The 16,859-nt window shown below is 35.3% G+C and overlaps 1 protein-coding gene across 1 annotated transcript in view; it reads right to left on the bottom strand.

The window, feature by feature from the left end:
- The window catches only part of eppk1 (epiplakin 1), a 33,609-nt gene extending 24,934 nt beyond the window's left edge, over positions 1-8,675 (bottom strand). Inside the window, exon 1 of the mRNA XM_016281393.1 lies at positions 8,566-8,675. The gene's annotated coding sequence lies outside the window, so the exon portion shown is untranslated. The remainder of the gene's footprint in view (positions 1-8,565) is intronic.
- Between the last annotated feature and the right edge of the window lie 8,184 nt (positions 8,676-16,859).

A 16,859-nucleotide genomic window follows, 5' to 3' on the forward strand; every position in this document is an offset into this window, starting at 1 on the left:
AGCGCTTTATTGTGTATTGTTGTACACCCAAAGCACTTTACAATCGTGTGTGTGTGTGTGGGGGGGTCTCTCCTCCACCACCACCACCAGTGTGCAGCATCCACCTGGATGAAGTGAAGAATTACTTTGCTGATACGAAGAAGTTTGAAAGTTCTATTTTGTACTGGATGAAACGAGTAGGAGAGGACAAACTAAACAAGAGAGAGATTTAGATTTAAAAAGTTTGTCACGAAAATAAGAAAGGAGAAAACCAAGAAATGGAAATTTCAATATATTTGGCTAATGATGTGTAAACCACTAAGGGTGATTCTTTTTCATCTCTTCTTTCTATCTATTTTTGCCCTCTTCTGGAACCTGTTTATGGAGGTTGTAAGAGTAGGATCCTTAAACATCAATGGGGGAAGAGACAGGGTTAAAACAGCAAAGCTTTCTGAATTTATTAAATTAAATGAAGTAAAACTATTTTTTTTTACAAGAGAAACACTCTGATAGGAATAATGAACTAGAGTGGTATAGATGGTGGGAAAGGAGAGTGTAGATTAAGTCATGGAACACATTTTAGTATGGGTGTTGCAATTCTTTTCTCAAAATCGTTAGATTTAAAAGTTGTGACGACAAAAGAGATAGAAAGTAGAGTTTTATTGGTTCTAGCAGAAATTAAGTGTTAAATTCCTTTTTGTTAATGTGTATGCTCCAAACATAGGATTGAATTGTGAGATAACATTTTGAAAACTAAATAATGCAATAAAAGAATTTGATGATGGAAATATATGTGTTATAATACGAGGTGATTGGAACAGCACAACACATTTTTTTATTGGATAGGAATGGGGAAGAGCCTCACTCAAAATCTAGTAAGCTACTTCTTTATATTATAAATGATTTGAATTTAGAAGATGTGTGGAGAAGTAGAAATAAGTTGGTGAAGCAATATACTTGGGTAAGATATTAGATTCTGTTGTGACAGGAGCTAGATTGGATAGGTTATAAGAAAATCAGAAATGAATAGATTTATTAATACTGATATATTTCTGAATGGTTTTTCAGATCATAACATGGTGACTTTAGATTATAATATTGTAAAAGTTTCAAGACCTACATTTTATTGGCATTTTAATGTAAAATTATTACAAGATAAAGATTTTTTTGAGAAATTTTGGTAAATTTGGAGAAAGGAAAAATCTGACTCAATGGTGGGAGGTGGGAAAAGCACAGATTAAAGTTTTTTGTCAACAGTTTTCTTATAATGCTACTTTTACTCTGAAGAGGAATGTAAAAAAACTTGGAGAATGAGATTAATGAAACGGAAAGAAGATTGATGTTGATGATTATGGGTCAATGTATGTTTTAAAAAAGAAAAAATGGAATTGAAGTCACTGTTGGAAGAAAGAGTTAAAGGTGCACTAGTAAGAGCTAGAATATCTTTGATTAAAGAAATGGATTATCCAGTTATCCAACTTGAAAGAAAGGAAGCACAAAAGAAAAATATGCTTCATCTCAGAAGAAAAAAATGGAACAATTACTTCAGACCCAATTTAAATGAGAAAGATGGGTATAGAATTTTACAAAGAACTGTTTGATAATATGGACTGTGATGTTGGATGTATGGACCAGCTCTTAAGGGATCTTCCTAAATTAAGACCTGAGGACACAAAGTCATTGGACGTAATGATTTCTTTTGATGAACTGTCAAAGACCAGTCACCAGGAGTCGATGGTTTACCAGCGGAATTTTATGAAGTTTTTTGGTGTGTTTTAGGTGAAGATTTGTTTAATGTATTTTGTGAATGTTTTAAAAGAGGTTGTTTAGAATAGAATTTAAAATGTTTTGCATATTGTGGTGGAAAGAGAACAAACTTACTGTATTCCGGGGCGTACAATAATGGACAATTTGTTTCTTATGAGGGATGTAATTGATATGTCTTTTAGAAATAATCTTGATGTGGGCGATTATGAAATCAAAGAAATCGTTCGCGATAATGACAGCTGTTTGCATAGCTTCTCAGTGAACTATGGCTCTGTGAAGTAAATGCTGCTCCATCTGAAAGCATGTGAAAATAGCACATTTAATAACATATTTTTACTCCAGACTCACTTCATAACGTCAGTCGAGTGTTTGAAATAAATCCTTCTGTGAGATGATGTGGCTTCTTACACAGAATAAGGCACGCAACACATTTCATAGTATTCTAAGCAGTGATAAAGGCATTGCATTATAAATATAATTTATTTTAATGACAATTTTAATAATAATAATAACGCAGATAAACCATATATCGTCATAATCGTGTGTTTATTAGTCACGTTGAATCAATAAAATCAGTTAAATCTTCTGTTTATCCAGCTACCGCTATAAGCATTTCCTGGGTTTCTTCTGCGAGGCGTAGTTGGAGTTTCAGCGCGAGAGCGCCCTCTGGCCTTTGGATGGAGATTTACTGCTGATCACAGAACCGTGCTTTACTGAAAGATATGCATGACAATCGCAGCTTCTGTCGAATCGCGATTTCAATTCCATTTCGATTTATCTTGCAGCCCTACCGTGTGGGTTATGAATATCTTTTTAATGTCTTAAAAGGCTTTGGAATTGGGGAGAATAACATTTCTTGGATAAAATTACTGTATGAAGGGGCTTCAGTTATGCTTAAAATAGGAGGTGGCCTGAGTTGTCCAGTGCCTGTTGAAAGAGGAATCCGCCAGGGATGTCCTCTATCAGGACAACTTTATAGTTTAGCCATAGAACCCTTATTGTGTATGCTAAGAACTGAGCTAAAAGGTTTAATGATCTCTGGTGATAATTCAGGGTTAAGGTATTCTGTATCTGCATATGCTGATGTTGTAAACATTTTTATTACTGGTCAAAATAATATTCAATTAATCTGTAAAAGCTTAAAGCTTTATGAAAAATCCTCTTCAGCTAAAGTAAACTGGACAAAGTGTGAAGGGTTTGTGGTGGGTTCTTGGGTTGATACTGGGCCACCTCAACTTCCTGAAGGATTCAAATGGGGAAGGGAAGGTATTAAAGTGTTGGGGGTGTTTTAGGTAATGATCAGTATAAAGAAAAGAACTGGGAGTGTATGCTGGAAAAAGTTGTTGCCAAGTTGTCTAAATGGAATTGGCTATTACTCGAGTTATCCTATAGGGGCAGAGACTTGATTACAAATAATCTGACTGCCTCTGTTATGGCACAGACTGAATGTACTTGAGCCACCGGATGACTCGATTAAGAACATTCAGAGGAAATTGGTGGATTTCTTCTGGTCTGGTCAAAAATGGATTCCTGGGCCCGCACTTTATCTACTAGTACATGAAGGAGGGCAAAGCCTGATAGACTTGCGAAGCCGCATAAATGCATTTCGACTACAAGCAGCAAAGAGACTGTTATATGAAGAGAATGTTGGATGGATTAATGTTGCTTGTGCTCTTCTATGGGGAAACGTCTGGTTTATTGTATGATAAACAGCTTTTTTTATTGCAACTTGATGAACTATATTTAAAGGATTTAACAGATTTTTAACAGAAGTCAATGATAATAGCTTGGAAAAAGACATTTGTTATACACAGAGAAATCTTACAACCCGAGGACTGGATAATGGGGGAACCTTTGTTCCATAACCCATTAATAAGAACAAAGATTTTATCATCTTAATCTGTGGAAAGCTGTTTTGTAAAGGCTGGATATACCAAGTTGGGGGATCTAAGAAGTGGTGATGGTTGTAGAACAGCTGAGACAATGCAGTGTTACTGGGCTTCGATCTCTGCGCCTTCTGAGAAGAATAATGAAGGAGGTGTGGGCAGTTCTACCAGGTGCATGTAGAGAGGCACTGTCATTGGATTGGCATGGTGATTATAAATTTCCACCCATTAAAGTCTCTGCTGTTGTACAAGAAGAGAATGAGGATGCTGGACATTCAGTTTTATCATTTGAGTACCCCGAGTTGGGTCTTTTTCAGGATATTAAGAAGAAAAATCTGTATATAACATATGTAAAAGTGACTCATCAGACTGTGCTAAGAGGACTGAAGACTTGGAGGTGGTCAGATGTGTTTGGGACAAACTTTAAGACATGCTGGAGATCTTTGTATAAACTGCTGATTGAGAAGCACTGCAGACTTGCAGTGGAGATTGATGTATGGGGCTATAGCTACGAACAGACACGTGGCACACCTGAATCCAGCAGTGGGGAAAGAGTGTGTATTTTGTGGGATTGAAGAAACGGTGAATCATTTATTTATTGATTGTTAAAGGTTGAAGGGAGTTTTTAATTTTTTAACACAATGTTTCATAAAGTTTGGAGAAACCTTTTCTTATCAGAATTTTATAAGTGGTCCAAAATAAAATTTTCAGGATAGGAGGAAAAAATGTTTACTGAATTTTGTGTTGGGGTCAGCTAAGATGTCTCTTTGGAAAACTAGAAAAAATAAAATGTTGGGTATAGGTCTAATAAATACTGAGATGGTAAAAGGGATGATTACTGCTAGAATTAAGATAGAGTATACATATTATAAATTGGTAAATTATATTGCAGTGTTTTCTGAAATTTGGTCAGTGGGATGAGTTTTTTATAAAATTTAAGAAAATTAATTGTTGATTTTGAATTTGTAGAAATGTTCTTAAGGACATATAATTTATTGTTTGTTTATGTGAAAATGATTGTGTGATATTAAGATAGAAAGAAAAATGGTTTAATGAAGGTATTATTAAGTCTCTCTCTTTATCTCTCTCTCTCTCTCTCTCTCTCTCTCTCTCTCCCCCCCCCTTAGTAACTAGCATAACAACAACAAAAATATATTTCTCAATCCTTTTGGCATATTGTACAAAAGGCAGAATATTATGCATGTATAAACATCCTTTTTGTTGTTGCACAATTGCATTATTGATATTTTCTGACATTCACACAAGCCAGAAGAAACACCCATCAATACATCCATGTGTATGGAAGAGAATGGCCTCTGATTAGAGTGAGTTACTGAAAATGTATCTCCTAATACAGTATGTTAGCTGTATCATCGAACATCAGTTAGCTTCTATGAGGTTAGATTCTAGATTTTTTTATGTTTTCTTAAATATATCAAACTAAAATTAACTCTATAAAAGTTATGTTTTACCCTTATATTATCCAATATTTAAAAGGGTCATATGATGTTGCTAACTCTTTTGGAAGACCAAACAAAGTAGTTTCGCTTTCACAATGAAGCACACAGCGCCTTCACAACATGGCGGCAGCAACAATACTACAACGAGAATAAAGGTTACACCTTCTTTCTTTGCGTGAACATATGGGCTGCGTTATGCAAATCTTCCCACATTGTGACGTAGACATGTGGGGGCGTGTTAGAACACTTTAGTTAGGCGTGGTTGACTATTAACTTTTATAAAGAATATCTCTTTGGATTTGAGACTTAAGTCTTTGCAACTTTACAGATCTTCTTTATGCACCAAGAGCTTGTAACACTTCAAAGAGAAAGGAAAAATTGAAATCGCATCATATGACCCCTTTAATATTAGTATGCAACAATGGATCCAACAATGAATTTTAATTTCATCTTAATACTATAAATTACCATATGATTAATGTGGTACTAGACACACTTTTTAGAAACTTGCCTCACATCTATGCTTATAAGATGCCTAATATTACTTTTAAGGTAATTTACCATCAAGCCAGATTTTTTTACTGAAAAAAGTCTATAGTGGCAAAAAGAGTATAGTATATAAATGTTACAATATAAACTGCATATAGCTTGTTTGTCATCAGCTGTAAATCAGAAAGGCAGTTTTAAATCACTAAATTATAGACAATAAAAAGCAATCTAGATGTTAACATGTTACACACATACACTCCTCTAAAACATTAACTGTTATTTATTTTTTCTGTAAATACAGGCTCTGCTTATAAAAATAATGTATAAAAAAATTCATATTTTAGTCTAAATTTTTGTGCCCATTTCTCTGTTGCACTACAAACAACTACTGAAAGGGATGTTACTGACATGCACAATTGACAATGAAATTGTCACTTTTGCCATAATGGACCGGCCAAACAGAACTTGCACTTGGTGTAAGTGTTCATTTTGTGCCCTGGTTTGTGTTTTGGGAACACAAACATGTGTCTCACCTCTGTTTCTTCATTTTCTCTTTACTGGTAAACACTGCAAAGGGCAGGCTCATATGGCCAAAATTTCATCACAATATTTTTTTTCCATATTATGTAATATCGATCTTTATTACAATATTCATTTACCATTAATGGTGAAGGAAATGCTTTCCACATGTTTGTTAGGGCTTGAGAATGAATGTAAAGATACTTAGATTTCCCTTTTATTTTTTCATGGATTCTGTGTTTTATGATTTAATACAAATGTATCAATTTATTATTAAACATAATTAATTTACAATTAAACACTGCATTTTTTATTTATTTTTTGTAAAATAAGATGCTGCACAACATCACTGTGTAACTGTAAATTAATGAAAAAATACCTTGGTTGTATTGGATTCCTTAAAATATTATTATTACATTTTAGTAGGCCTACTGCAGTAACATATTTCTGTCATAATTTCTTTAAGTTAAACCAGACTTTTATTGTGACGGGTTGTCATGAAGGTCTTTCAGTTTTACTTTCACTTTCAGTGTGATTGTAATTTTTCTCAAATGAAACACCATTCATTTACACAGAGAGACACAGAACGGTCTATTAGTGACAATAATGATATGACAATAATGACAAACACTGACTGGCCGTTGATGCATTTATTTCTGCTGTTAGATGAATCCATATCGAGTAAAAATGTCCAGATCTTATCATCGTAATTGTAAATCATAAAACATTGTAATCGTAATCATAAAAAATAAATTTTATCATGACTCAAAATTATATTGTTTTATCGCCCAACCCCATGTGGGAAGAATTTTGATTCTTATGTTTCACACCACTCAGGTGGGGTCCAATCAAGAGGTTGCAGCAGGTCTTCAATACCTTTGTTTGACTTAATGCGGCGCTGTGCAGACCGAATGGCGTATGACATCAAAATACCGCAAGATTTGGTCTGCACAGCACTTGGGCGTTTTTATTTGGCAAGAGATTTACTTGGGCAGTGTGACAGTGTGAGACAGAGCCTGAAAGCAGATGTCTCACGTCAAACACGTGAGAGTTGGCAACCCTGGTTAAATCAGGTAGCGCCGTTTCTGTGTTTGTTTCCTATGCACTCCAGTAAAGCTGAAGTTATTGAAAGATACCTGCAACTCTAGTTTATACTAGATTAAAAAGTTTGTAGACAAACTTTAAGTTGGCTTGAAAAAAGCCTAGCTAGAAAGTTTTAAAAAGTTTTAAAAGCTTGCAGTCTGAAAATTTTCAGTTTTCAGTAGTTTGAAAGTTAAAATAGTTTTAAAGATTAAAGTTTGAATGTTTTCAAGGCAATACAGTCTATCAGAAAAACAGATAGGTATAAAACATATTGCTAGGGTACCTGGGGTGGTTGCTAGGCTGTTTCTAGTATGACTAGCATGTTGATAACATGTTTTAGCATGATTAGTCGTTTAACCCCTACCCCCTCATTGCTCGGGCCCTGGGGCTTCAGCCCCACCTAGCCTTTTTGTAATCCTGCCCTGACTATACTGACTTTCATATGTCACTATTTTAATGATTTTATAACAAGGATGTGACATCCTTGTGTAAACACTGAATGTTTTATGTAAATTTTCCTGCAGGGATGTTTGCTTTAAATGATATCTTAGTTATGAAGTCTCACTGCTGCAGTCAGCCATGAATAGCATTCTTGTGGGGGAGTTAACCCTTACACAATAAAAAAGGGTTGCTGCCTCTTCCTGTCCAAATTCTTTGGAAAGAGGCAGTGTCATAAATAAGGACTTCTGAAACCAAACTGTAAAGTCACATGACTCTGTGGTTTCAGACACTTTCTTCAAGAGCCCTCAGGTGAACACTACTTCAAGTACACTTTTTGACACTTTATACAGATATTTTTTTTGTAATGCTGTTTTTCAGACTTTTATTACCAAAAAAATTACATTATAATACGTATTCAAATAGTATAATACATAATAATGCACAGTAACATTTTACATTTTGAAGTGTTTTAATGCATTATATATATATATATATATACACACATATAAAGAATAGTTAACAACATACAACTTATTTGGTGTACAGTCATTTCATAACGCATTATACAGTATATAAAGAAAGCCTTATTGTACTTTTGTAATTCTGTGGATAGCTCGTTTACTTGCCCCACAACTATGAAGTACCAGGCGCAAAGTTATTTATTGCAACACTGTTGTAATGTGGCAACAACTTGCTTATGTTTTAGTCTCCTTCATTTGAAAGTCACTTTTGAAAAAATGTCTTAATGTAAATGTTTGACCAGTTCTTTAACCATGTAAGAATTACATTACTTTATATAATCATCCCTGTTCAAAGGTGTCTGCAAATATTGGCCATTTCATAAAGCACTTTAGCTCAACACAATTAAAAGAACAATATTTTTGTGGTTTATCTGAGACCACAAAAAGTTTTACAACTACTGTACCTGAAATCATTCTTACCTCTTTTGGTGTTTTTTGCCGGAAGTTTCAGTCAGGATCCAGTTAGAGTCCAGTTAAGGCTGTGTTTTTCTTCCCACTAAGGGTTTATGTAGGTCAAGCACACTGGACACTCGGTGAAAGACTGAGCATGTTTCCTTCCTTTCCTTTGTTTAATATACTGATCAGTCATGGCCAAGCTCCACCCTCAGAAAAACTCCCCTCTCTCGATGGAGATAAGACAAATACCTTGCAGCCAAGTGAAGGAGTGGCCCTCTCCTTATTGTCAAATATGCACAGGAACCCAAAGCATATATAGTAGCTGTCATTAAAAATTTAATTCATGTTAACCTTATTTTTTTTTTTACGTATGCAAACACTATGCATTTTGTGCATGTTACTTTAAATGGGGTTATTGGGGGAAAGAACTGACTGCCAGTTTTGTTCCATGGTGCATTCACAATTGCTCTCTGACATTTCAGACTGTGGTAGAGAAATGTGTCAAGCTCATGTTCAAACTTATGAAAACCTGTTCTCATGAATGATTTCATCATTGTATTTCACTAGTATTCTCTCAAGTTTGCGCACCGTTTCTGTTAATCATTTCAAATGATGTAAATATATTGCATGTGATGTCTTATCTCTGTTGGCACATCTTGCTCGACCTGAAACTTTAGGTTTTGTGGTGCAAATGTCCTTGAAGGAGGGGTAAGTATCATACATTGAGGCAGTATTACAGTACTTGACAATATATCATATACTGTACTGCTTATTCAATGTACCATTGTAAAGAACAGATTTAAGTAGAATAGATTTAAAACCACTGCCATTCAAAATTTCATGTAAGAATTTATTATAAGTCTCTTATACTTACAAAGGCTGCATTTGATTGGTCAAAAATACAGTAAAAATAGTCATGTTGTGAAATATTATCACAATTTAAAATAACTGTTTTCTATTTGAATATATTTTAAAAGGCAATTCATTCCTGTGATAAAGCTGTAACTCCAGCCTCCTGTGTTGCATGATCCTCCAGAAATCACTCCAATATGCTGATTTGCTGCTTAAGAAACATGTTGAAAACATTTGGGCTGCTTAATGAAAAGAGTTATTTGATAAAAATCAATTTAACGTGTAATAATAATAATAATTATATATATATATATATATATATATATATGTCAGGGCCGTCTCTAGTGGGGTGACGGTGGTGATGATTATAGGGGCCGACTTGCTGAGGCCAGCCTAAAAAGATCGATGCTCAGGACAGTTGACGGGCCGCTGCTGTGAATTGTCAGAAAGCTTATCATTCGCACGTGTTTTTAAGCCTTGCCAGTTTAAACATTCAAAAGAAAGACGTGGAAAAACTCGCCTGAGTATTCGCGCGCCGTGTTCGGTGCGCATGAGAGCCGCGTCTCACGGACAGCAACACCGAACCGAGCTCTCCTTCGCGTCCTCCTTCACCTGAACGAACAAATACAAATCGCAGTTTAAACATGCAAACAGAAAAAGATGTGAAAGAGCCCAATTAAGCAGTGTTCTGTGCGCACAGGGCGCATGCAGAGAGACACGTCTCAAAGCGCTTGAACACCGAATTTGCCTCTTCTTGCTCTTGAACCGATAAATACATACAACATTGTCAAAATACCCGTATTGGAGAGTATCCTCGAAAAAACAGTCGGTTTTGTCTTAAGTGAAAGTAAACGGTGGAGAAAGAAATCGGATGTGTATCATTATAATGGATGCATTGTCTCTTAAAGTGACCGCACCTAATTTACGAGCAGCTGTCGGTGTCTTTAATGTTAATCCAAGAAAATTAAAGAAAGAAAATCACTCACTGCTCTTGACTGAATTACTAATTTACTAACAAAAACTATTCAGACACCAGATATCATTTTTGATATTGTTTTACTAGAGGGTGCAGGACACTATAGTTCATTTATGTAAGCGAGTATAGCAAAATGAAGTAAACTGTGACATATTATACCCAAAAATTCTTCATACATTGGACTACCAGTAAAACTGATAAACAAATTGGGACCAAAAAGTATTCAGACACTTTGACCTGACCATGTTTTGCTTAAGTGTTTCTTCTTTAATTGCTAATGTGACCTTTTTACACCACCGACTGAACAAAATTAAGCATTGCTTAGTAATTGATCAACAAAGTATTGATAGTTGTGTAAATATTGTCATACTAACAGTTGTCTGAATTTTTGGTTGATTGTAATCCATTACATACCTTTCTATCAAAGTTATCTGACATGATCAATATGAATTTGTTCTGACAGAGTTTAACTCTGAGTTCTTGTCATATTTTATTACCATTTTCTAAACTATAGCAAATAAACTGTTATAAATTGAGAAATGTTGAAGGTGTCTGAATACATTTTGGTCAGACTGTATATTTAATTTTTACAGTTAAGACTATGCAGTGCTATTTTACATTTGATTATTGTGTGTTTCTGTACTGGACACCTACAAACTTAAAACTTAAACATTGTGTAAATAGCACAAATAAATAAATAGAACAAACATTAAAATTAAACTATTTCAAACAGGGGCCACTGGTACAACCTGCTCTGGGGCCCCACTGGGGGGTTAGGGGGGTTTGTGGTGGGTAAACACACTACTGCCCTTTTGTCACTACCGAGACAATGATGACATGTTTCGGTTGTGACTGTTTCAGTAGTGACAATTTGAGATACTTTTGAACCTAGCTCAAAGATGCTAATCAGCACATGGTTAGCTAACACAGTTCTGGAGAGTGGTACACATAAAAACTAAATGTTATGGAATAACTCCCAAAAAAGTGTTCTTAATTGCAGATAAAAGGTGTTCGGTAGTGGCATTCCTTAAAGTTACACAGAATTTTCAGGCTTTTGAACACTTTTACCTCAAAATGAGGGGACCTGTCTCAAACCTTAAGAGAGAGGGGGACACAGGAATTTTTTCCTGATCATAAATTTAAGGGTGTAGTTAAAATCAATCTCGGCCAATAGACAATAAGATTTGAATACTTAAATGCTTTTTAAATAGGGATGCACCGATATGAAAATTTTGGCCGATACCGATAACCGATTATTCTTTATTTTTGAAAGCCGATAATGGGACAGCAGTTTGCACCAATTCTGTAGAATGGCCCATATATATGTGTGTTTATGTATATATTAGATATACTCTCTCTCTCTCTCTCTCTCTCTCTATATATATATATATATATATATATGTGTGTGTGTATATACAGTATGTGTATGCACACACTATACAGACATTGATAGATGTAAACATGTTACAATAGTAGACACTGAACTTTGTGGTCACAATAATGAATATAGGACTACTGATATAAACTTGTAATTTATGTGTGTGTGTGTGTGTGTGTGTGTGTTTGTGTGTGCTGCTATGTACTGTATGTACATTAAGTATATTAAGACTTAATTTATTTTTTGTTTTATTGAAGGAAATTTTTTGCTAATGCCTTAGTTGAGATATGAACACTGACAACATTTTATTTTTAACTTAGTTGCTTATAAAATAACTTTCATAAGGGCTTTATATAAGAAGTGTTTTTTTTCTGACCTATTTTTTAAGCCAAACTTCAGCTGAACTTCACAAGCAAATGTAAGCAGGAGTTAATCCCCAAAACCCTCCTGCATGTTTCTCAATACATGTTGCTGACATGAAAATATTTGCATATTAAAGACAGGATCATGTTGCTAAATTGACAGATCAGGCTAAGCAGAAATCCTTGAGGCTAAACTCTGGGCATGTCTGCCAAACCCACATCGCCCCTCCTCTTGTCACTTTCTGTTGTTGAAGCCGTTACAGGCAGCGTGTTGTAGCTGTTCCAGACTTCTCAAGTATTTTAAATTCCTCATCTTTCAGTGAAGATGGCTTGGTATGTTGACTTGCCCACACAGCTGCAGACAAGGTTATGGAAGACTGCATTGTACTGCATGCTAAGTCTTATCTCTGAGTCTTGGTGAAGACACTTTCAGTGGGCATAAAATGAGATCCTGCTCTACCTGTCGCTCTTGGTTTTTGGATAAACATACCTCGAAGAAAGCAAAGATTACAAGTTAAGATGGACAGACCATTCATTAATAATGTCATACATTTTTGGTTTCTGATAAACACTCTATTAACTAGTCCTGACTAAGCAGTTTCTGCACAGATCTGTGAGGCATTTATGGAAATTAATAAAAGGAATCATTCTGCATTGTTGCAATTCATGCTGAACTAAGCTGCAATAATAATAATAAAAGCGGTGTATATATGTGCAAGCACCGAATTCATCATAAACAACAAAGATGCAGTGTAAGAGATTAATTGTGCAGTGTAGTCAGATTTTTTGTTAACGGGAGTTTTTGCGAGATTAAACTGACCTTTTTTAGTAGCCTAATGTTGAGTTCTTTACTCGCTTTCAGTAGCCTACACATTTTATTCCATATTGTTTTTTTTATTCATTTTATTTTACAAGAGAACTTGCGAAATCTTGATTTAGGCCTACTACTAATGTGTAAAATAGAAAAAAATTAAATAAAAAGTGCATAAACGCATCTCCGACTGTTTTGTCTGTGTAGCCTATAAAATGTCGTGCAATAACGGTTTAAATATATTCTATTCAATAACGTTGTTTTTATTGATAACATCTGCCAGAAAACAGCACCACCATTTAACCTTGGGTCAAATTTGACCTTCACGGCAATTAAATGAAACTTTTTTTTTTTTTTTTACAGAATGAGGCATTTTCTTTTCCAGCATGACAATAGGGCACAATTGACCAAATCTGGATGCAAAACAACCAAACCTAATTTCATAGCATCGGTGCCTGACCTCACTGGAAGCAAATGAGTGGAAAACCTTCCGGAGGTATAAAGCAATTATAGCAGCAATGGCAAGATTAATGCCCTTTGTTTCGAAATGAAATCTTGCACATCTGGGTGTGGTGTTCTGGGGCCTCATTTATAAAATGTGCACAGATTTGATCTTAGAGTGTGCGTACGTTAAAATCCACGGCAACGTTCAGATTTATAAAAACAGTCTTTTTGACGTGGAAAAGTACGCTACTTACCGCCACGTCGGGGTCCGAGCAGGCGTATGCACTTTACCTTGTGGCAAAGTCGGAGTACTGCAGCTATTTGAACATCTAAGCTGCAATAATAATAATAAAAGCGGTGTATATATGTGCAAGCACCGAATTCATCATAAACAACAAAGATGCAGTGTAAGAGATTAATTGTGCAGTGTAGTCAGATTTTTTGTTAACGGGAGTTTTTGCGAGATTAAACTGACCTTTTTAGTAGCCTAATGTTGAGTTCTTTACTCTGTTTCAGTAGCCTACACATTTTATTCCATATTGGTTTTTTTATTCATTTTATTTTACAAGAGAACTTGCGAAATCTTGATTTAGGCCTACTACTAATGTGTAAAATAGAAAAAAATTAAATAAAAAGTGTTAAATAAAAAAATATCCGACTGTTTTGTCTGTGTAGCCTATAAAATGTCGTGCAATAACGGTTTAAATATATTCTATTCAATAACGTTGTTTTTATTGATAACATGCTTTCTGTGAAAATGAATAGAGACATCAGCCTTAAACTTTGTTTTTGTCATTTACATCAGTTATATTTGTATAAAATACACCATATATTTTTGTGTCAGTAGATTAATGGCACATTTGAGCAGCATTAGTACATAACCACACACACATTGTATGTCCACAGAATAATTACACATTATTAAATAAAAAGCGTCCCCGCACGAACCTCTACCTCCGCCAGCAGGACCTCAATTTCAGATTTAGAAAAGTTTTATTTTTCTTTGTGCTCGTCATTCTCAAGCATAGAAAATCGGATATTGGCGTGGGCTCTTTTATATGGTAATGATATTAATTAGCGGGCGTTTACAAGGCGGAGATCGGACACCAGTCAGCTACGCACAATTTCAAGATCATTTGAGATTTATAGACGTCACATCTGGAAGAGAGGCGTACGCACGTGTTTTTGTGCGCACGTTCGTTTCCTCTGAATCGCACTTGTGCACTTTTGAGAAATTATCTTAGAACAAATTTAGTACTGTTCTGTTGCCGCCGCTGCCATGTTGTGGAGTCGCTGTGTATTTCGTTGTGAAACCTAAACTACTATGTTTGGCCTTCCAAAAGAGGACACGAGTAGAAATCAGTGGTTAAGTTGTATTTACAACACTGTTCCAGAACAGTTCAACCGAAATATTCAGATGTGTCCAGCGCATTTTATGGAGGATGGATGAGGACTGTTTCCTGAACCAGTAGCCTAATGCGTCTATGGCACAAAGGCGGTTTCTATAAAGTTGGACAGTTCCAACTTTGCAAGGACAGACTGGCGCTTCTGACTCCCAGCCTGTAAGTACGTTTTTTATATTTAAATAATTTGCCAATGTTGATTCAAACGCGAGTTTTGAGCAGTGTAGAGTAGGTTTGTTGTTTCTCTGATCACAAATGCAGACATGGTTTTATGTTTACGCAGCACGATACACAACGCGTAAAAAGACAGTATATAAGTCATTATAATCAGTTATTATGTCCCCACTGGATGCAACAAATGGTTTTATTGGTTTTGTCTCGTCTAGTGATGTCCGGATCGCGAACGAATCATTCACCAAATCGAACTGAATCGTTTGAAATGGTTCGCGTCTCCAGTATGCACTAATCCACAAATTACATAAGTTATTCGGTTTATAAATGTGCCTGACACTCCCTCTGACGCGAAATAAACCAATATCCCGAGTTATTCAATTTCTCCTATCAGTACATTGACTGAATTGCTAAAAGAGAACCGATGATGGGATGTGCACGCGAGCAGAGCAGCTGAACTGAGTCTCGTCCTGCTGGGAGACGGCATCACAGTATGTTAAGGGGCGTAACATTTCCGTCACACGCTTGAGGCATTCGGCCAATCACAACACACTGGCTAGCTGGCCAATCAGAGCACACCTCGCTTTTTTAGAACGATGAGCTTTGTAAAAATCTATGCGCTTTAGAAAGGCGGGGCATAGAGGAGAAACAATAATGTACATTATTTGGAAAATAATGTGTTTTTTTAACCTTAAACTGCATAAACGCATTGCATTACACCAAATACACAACATAATGTTCTTTTTAGCAACGTCATATGACCCCTTTAAAGCCATTCTCAGGTGTATTTTTGTTGTTGCAGTGATACTTGATGTGACTAATTACCAAGGAGTTGACAAAAAGGTAAACTGACACTGTACAGCAGATATTTAATGTTTATTTACAACATGATATTAACATTTCATCTCGTAAATACCATACTGAGATCATGCATTCAATATCAGAACAGTTTCAAATATACCTTTTAAGTGCCTCAAAAAGCTTACTTTAAAAAAGGTTTTGCTGAGTGTAACTGCTCATATTGCATCATTATAATCATGTTAGTAGAACATAAAAAGCAGAAGATAGGAAAATATAACTAAAATTGAAATATTATGATTTACAGTACAGTGAAAAAACATCATCGGATTGGAGAGACTGAAACATATTTTCTTTTTGTTTTTGTTTCCGTTTTATGACTACAGTTTTAGATATGGCATTATTTGTTCAATTACAGGGAGCCTTGTTCTTGTAAACATCTACATTCAGTTCAGAGATCAATGTTAAATTACTTGCAATGCTTGTCAGTAGGCCTACAACATTATAGCAACTGATATACAAAGTGAGTGTACTGTGGTTTACACGCCAGTGTTTATAGTACTACACTAAAACACTTCAGATTTAGTGTTCAAATTGACCAGTAAGGGGGAATATCAGTTGAGCACTCTGATTTCTTCTATACACCATTAGCATTTTGAATTTTACTTAACCAAATAAATCTAACAATTCATAAGCAAAGCTGAAAATGGACCATAAATAAAGGTAGTGGAACATGTGTGTTGGTTGAAAGATCACACTGACTGTGAATCTTTTGAAAGGAGAAATCCATTCCATAGGCTTAACACACAGGTGGAGCTCAAGTGGCAGTGAAAGATAGGGAGCTATTTAGTGATTTAAAACACAGCAAATTATCATAACAAATGGGGACTTGAATTTAAAGAGGTAGTCGGGGCATATTCTGTAGTAGACAGAAAGAGACACCTCCTGATAAAAAAAAATGAGACCCATTATTTATGATATTAAGAGGCTTTCATTTGACAACTACACAGTGCATGAAAGAAAATGTTTGAATTGACATTGGCCAGGTTTGTTATTATTTAAACTGACACCTACTGTCATGTTAAAATGAACAGGAAAGTGAGAGAAAAAAAACATCTGTATA

This window comes from Sinocyclocheilus grahami, unplaced genomic scaffold (genome assembly GCF_001515645.1).
Source record: "Sinocyclocheilus grahami isolate Dianchi unplaced genomic scaffold, SAMN03320097.WGS_v1.1 scaffold149.1, whole genome shotgun sequence".
NCBI classification, from domain to species: Eukaryota; Metazoa; Chordata; class Actinopteri; order Cypriniformes; family Cyprinidae; genus Sinocyclocheilus; species Sinocyclocheilus grahami.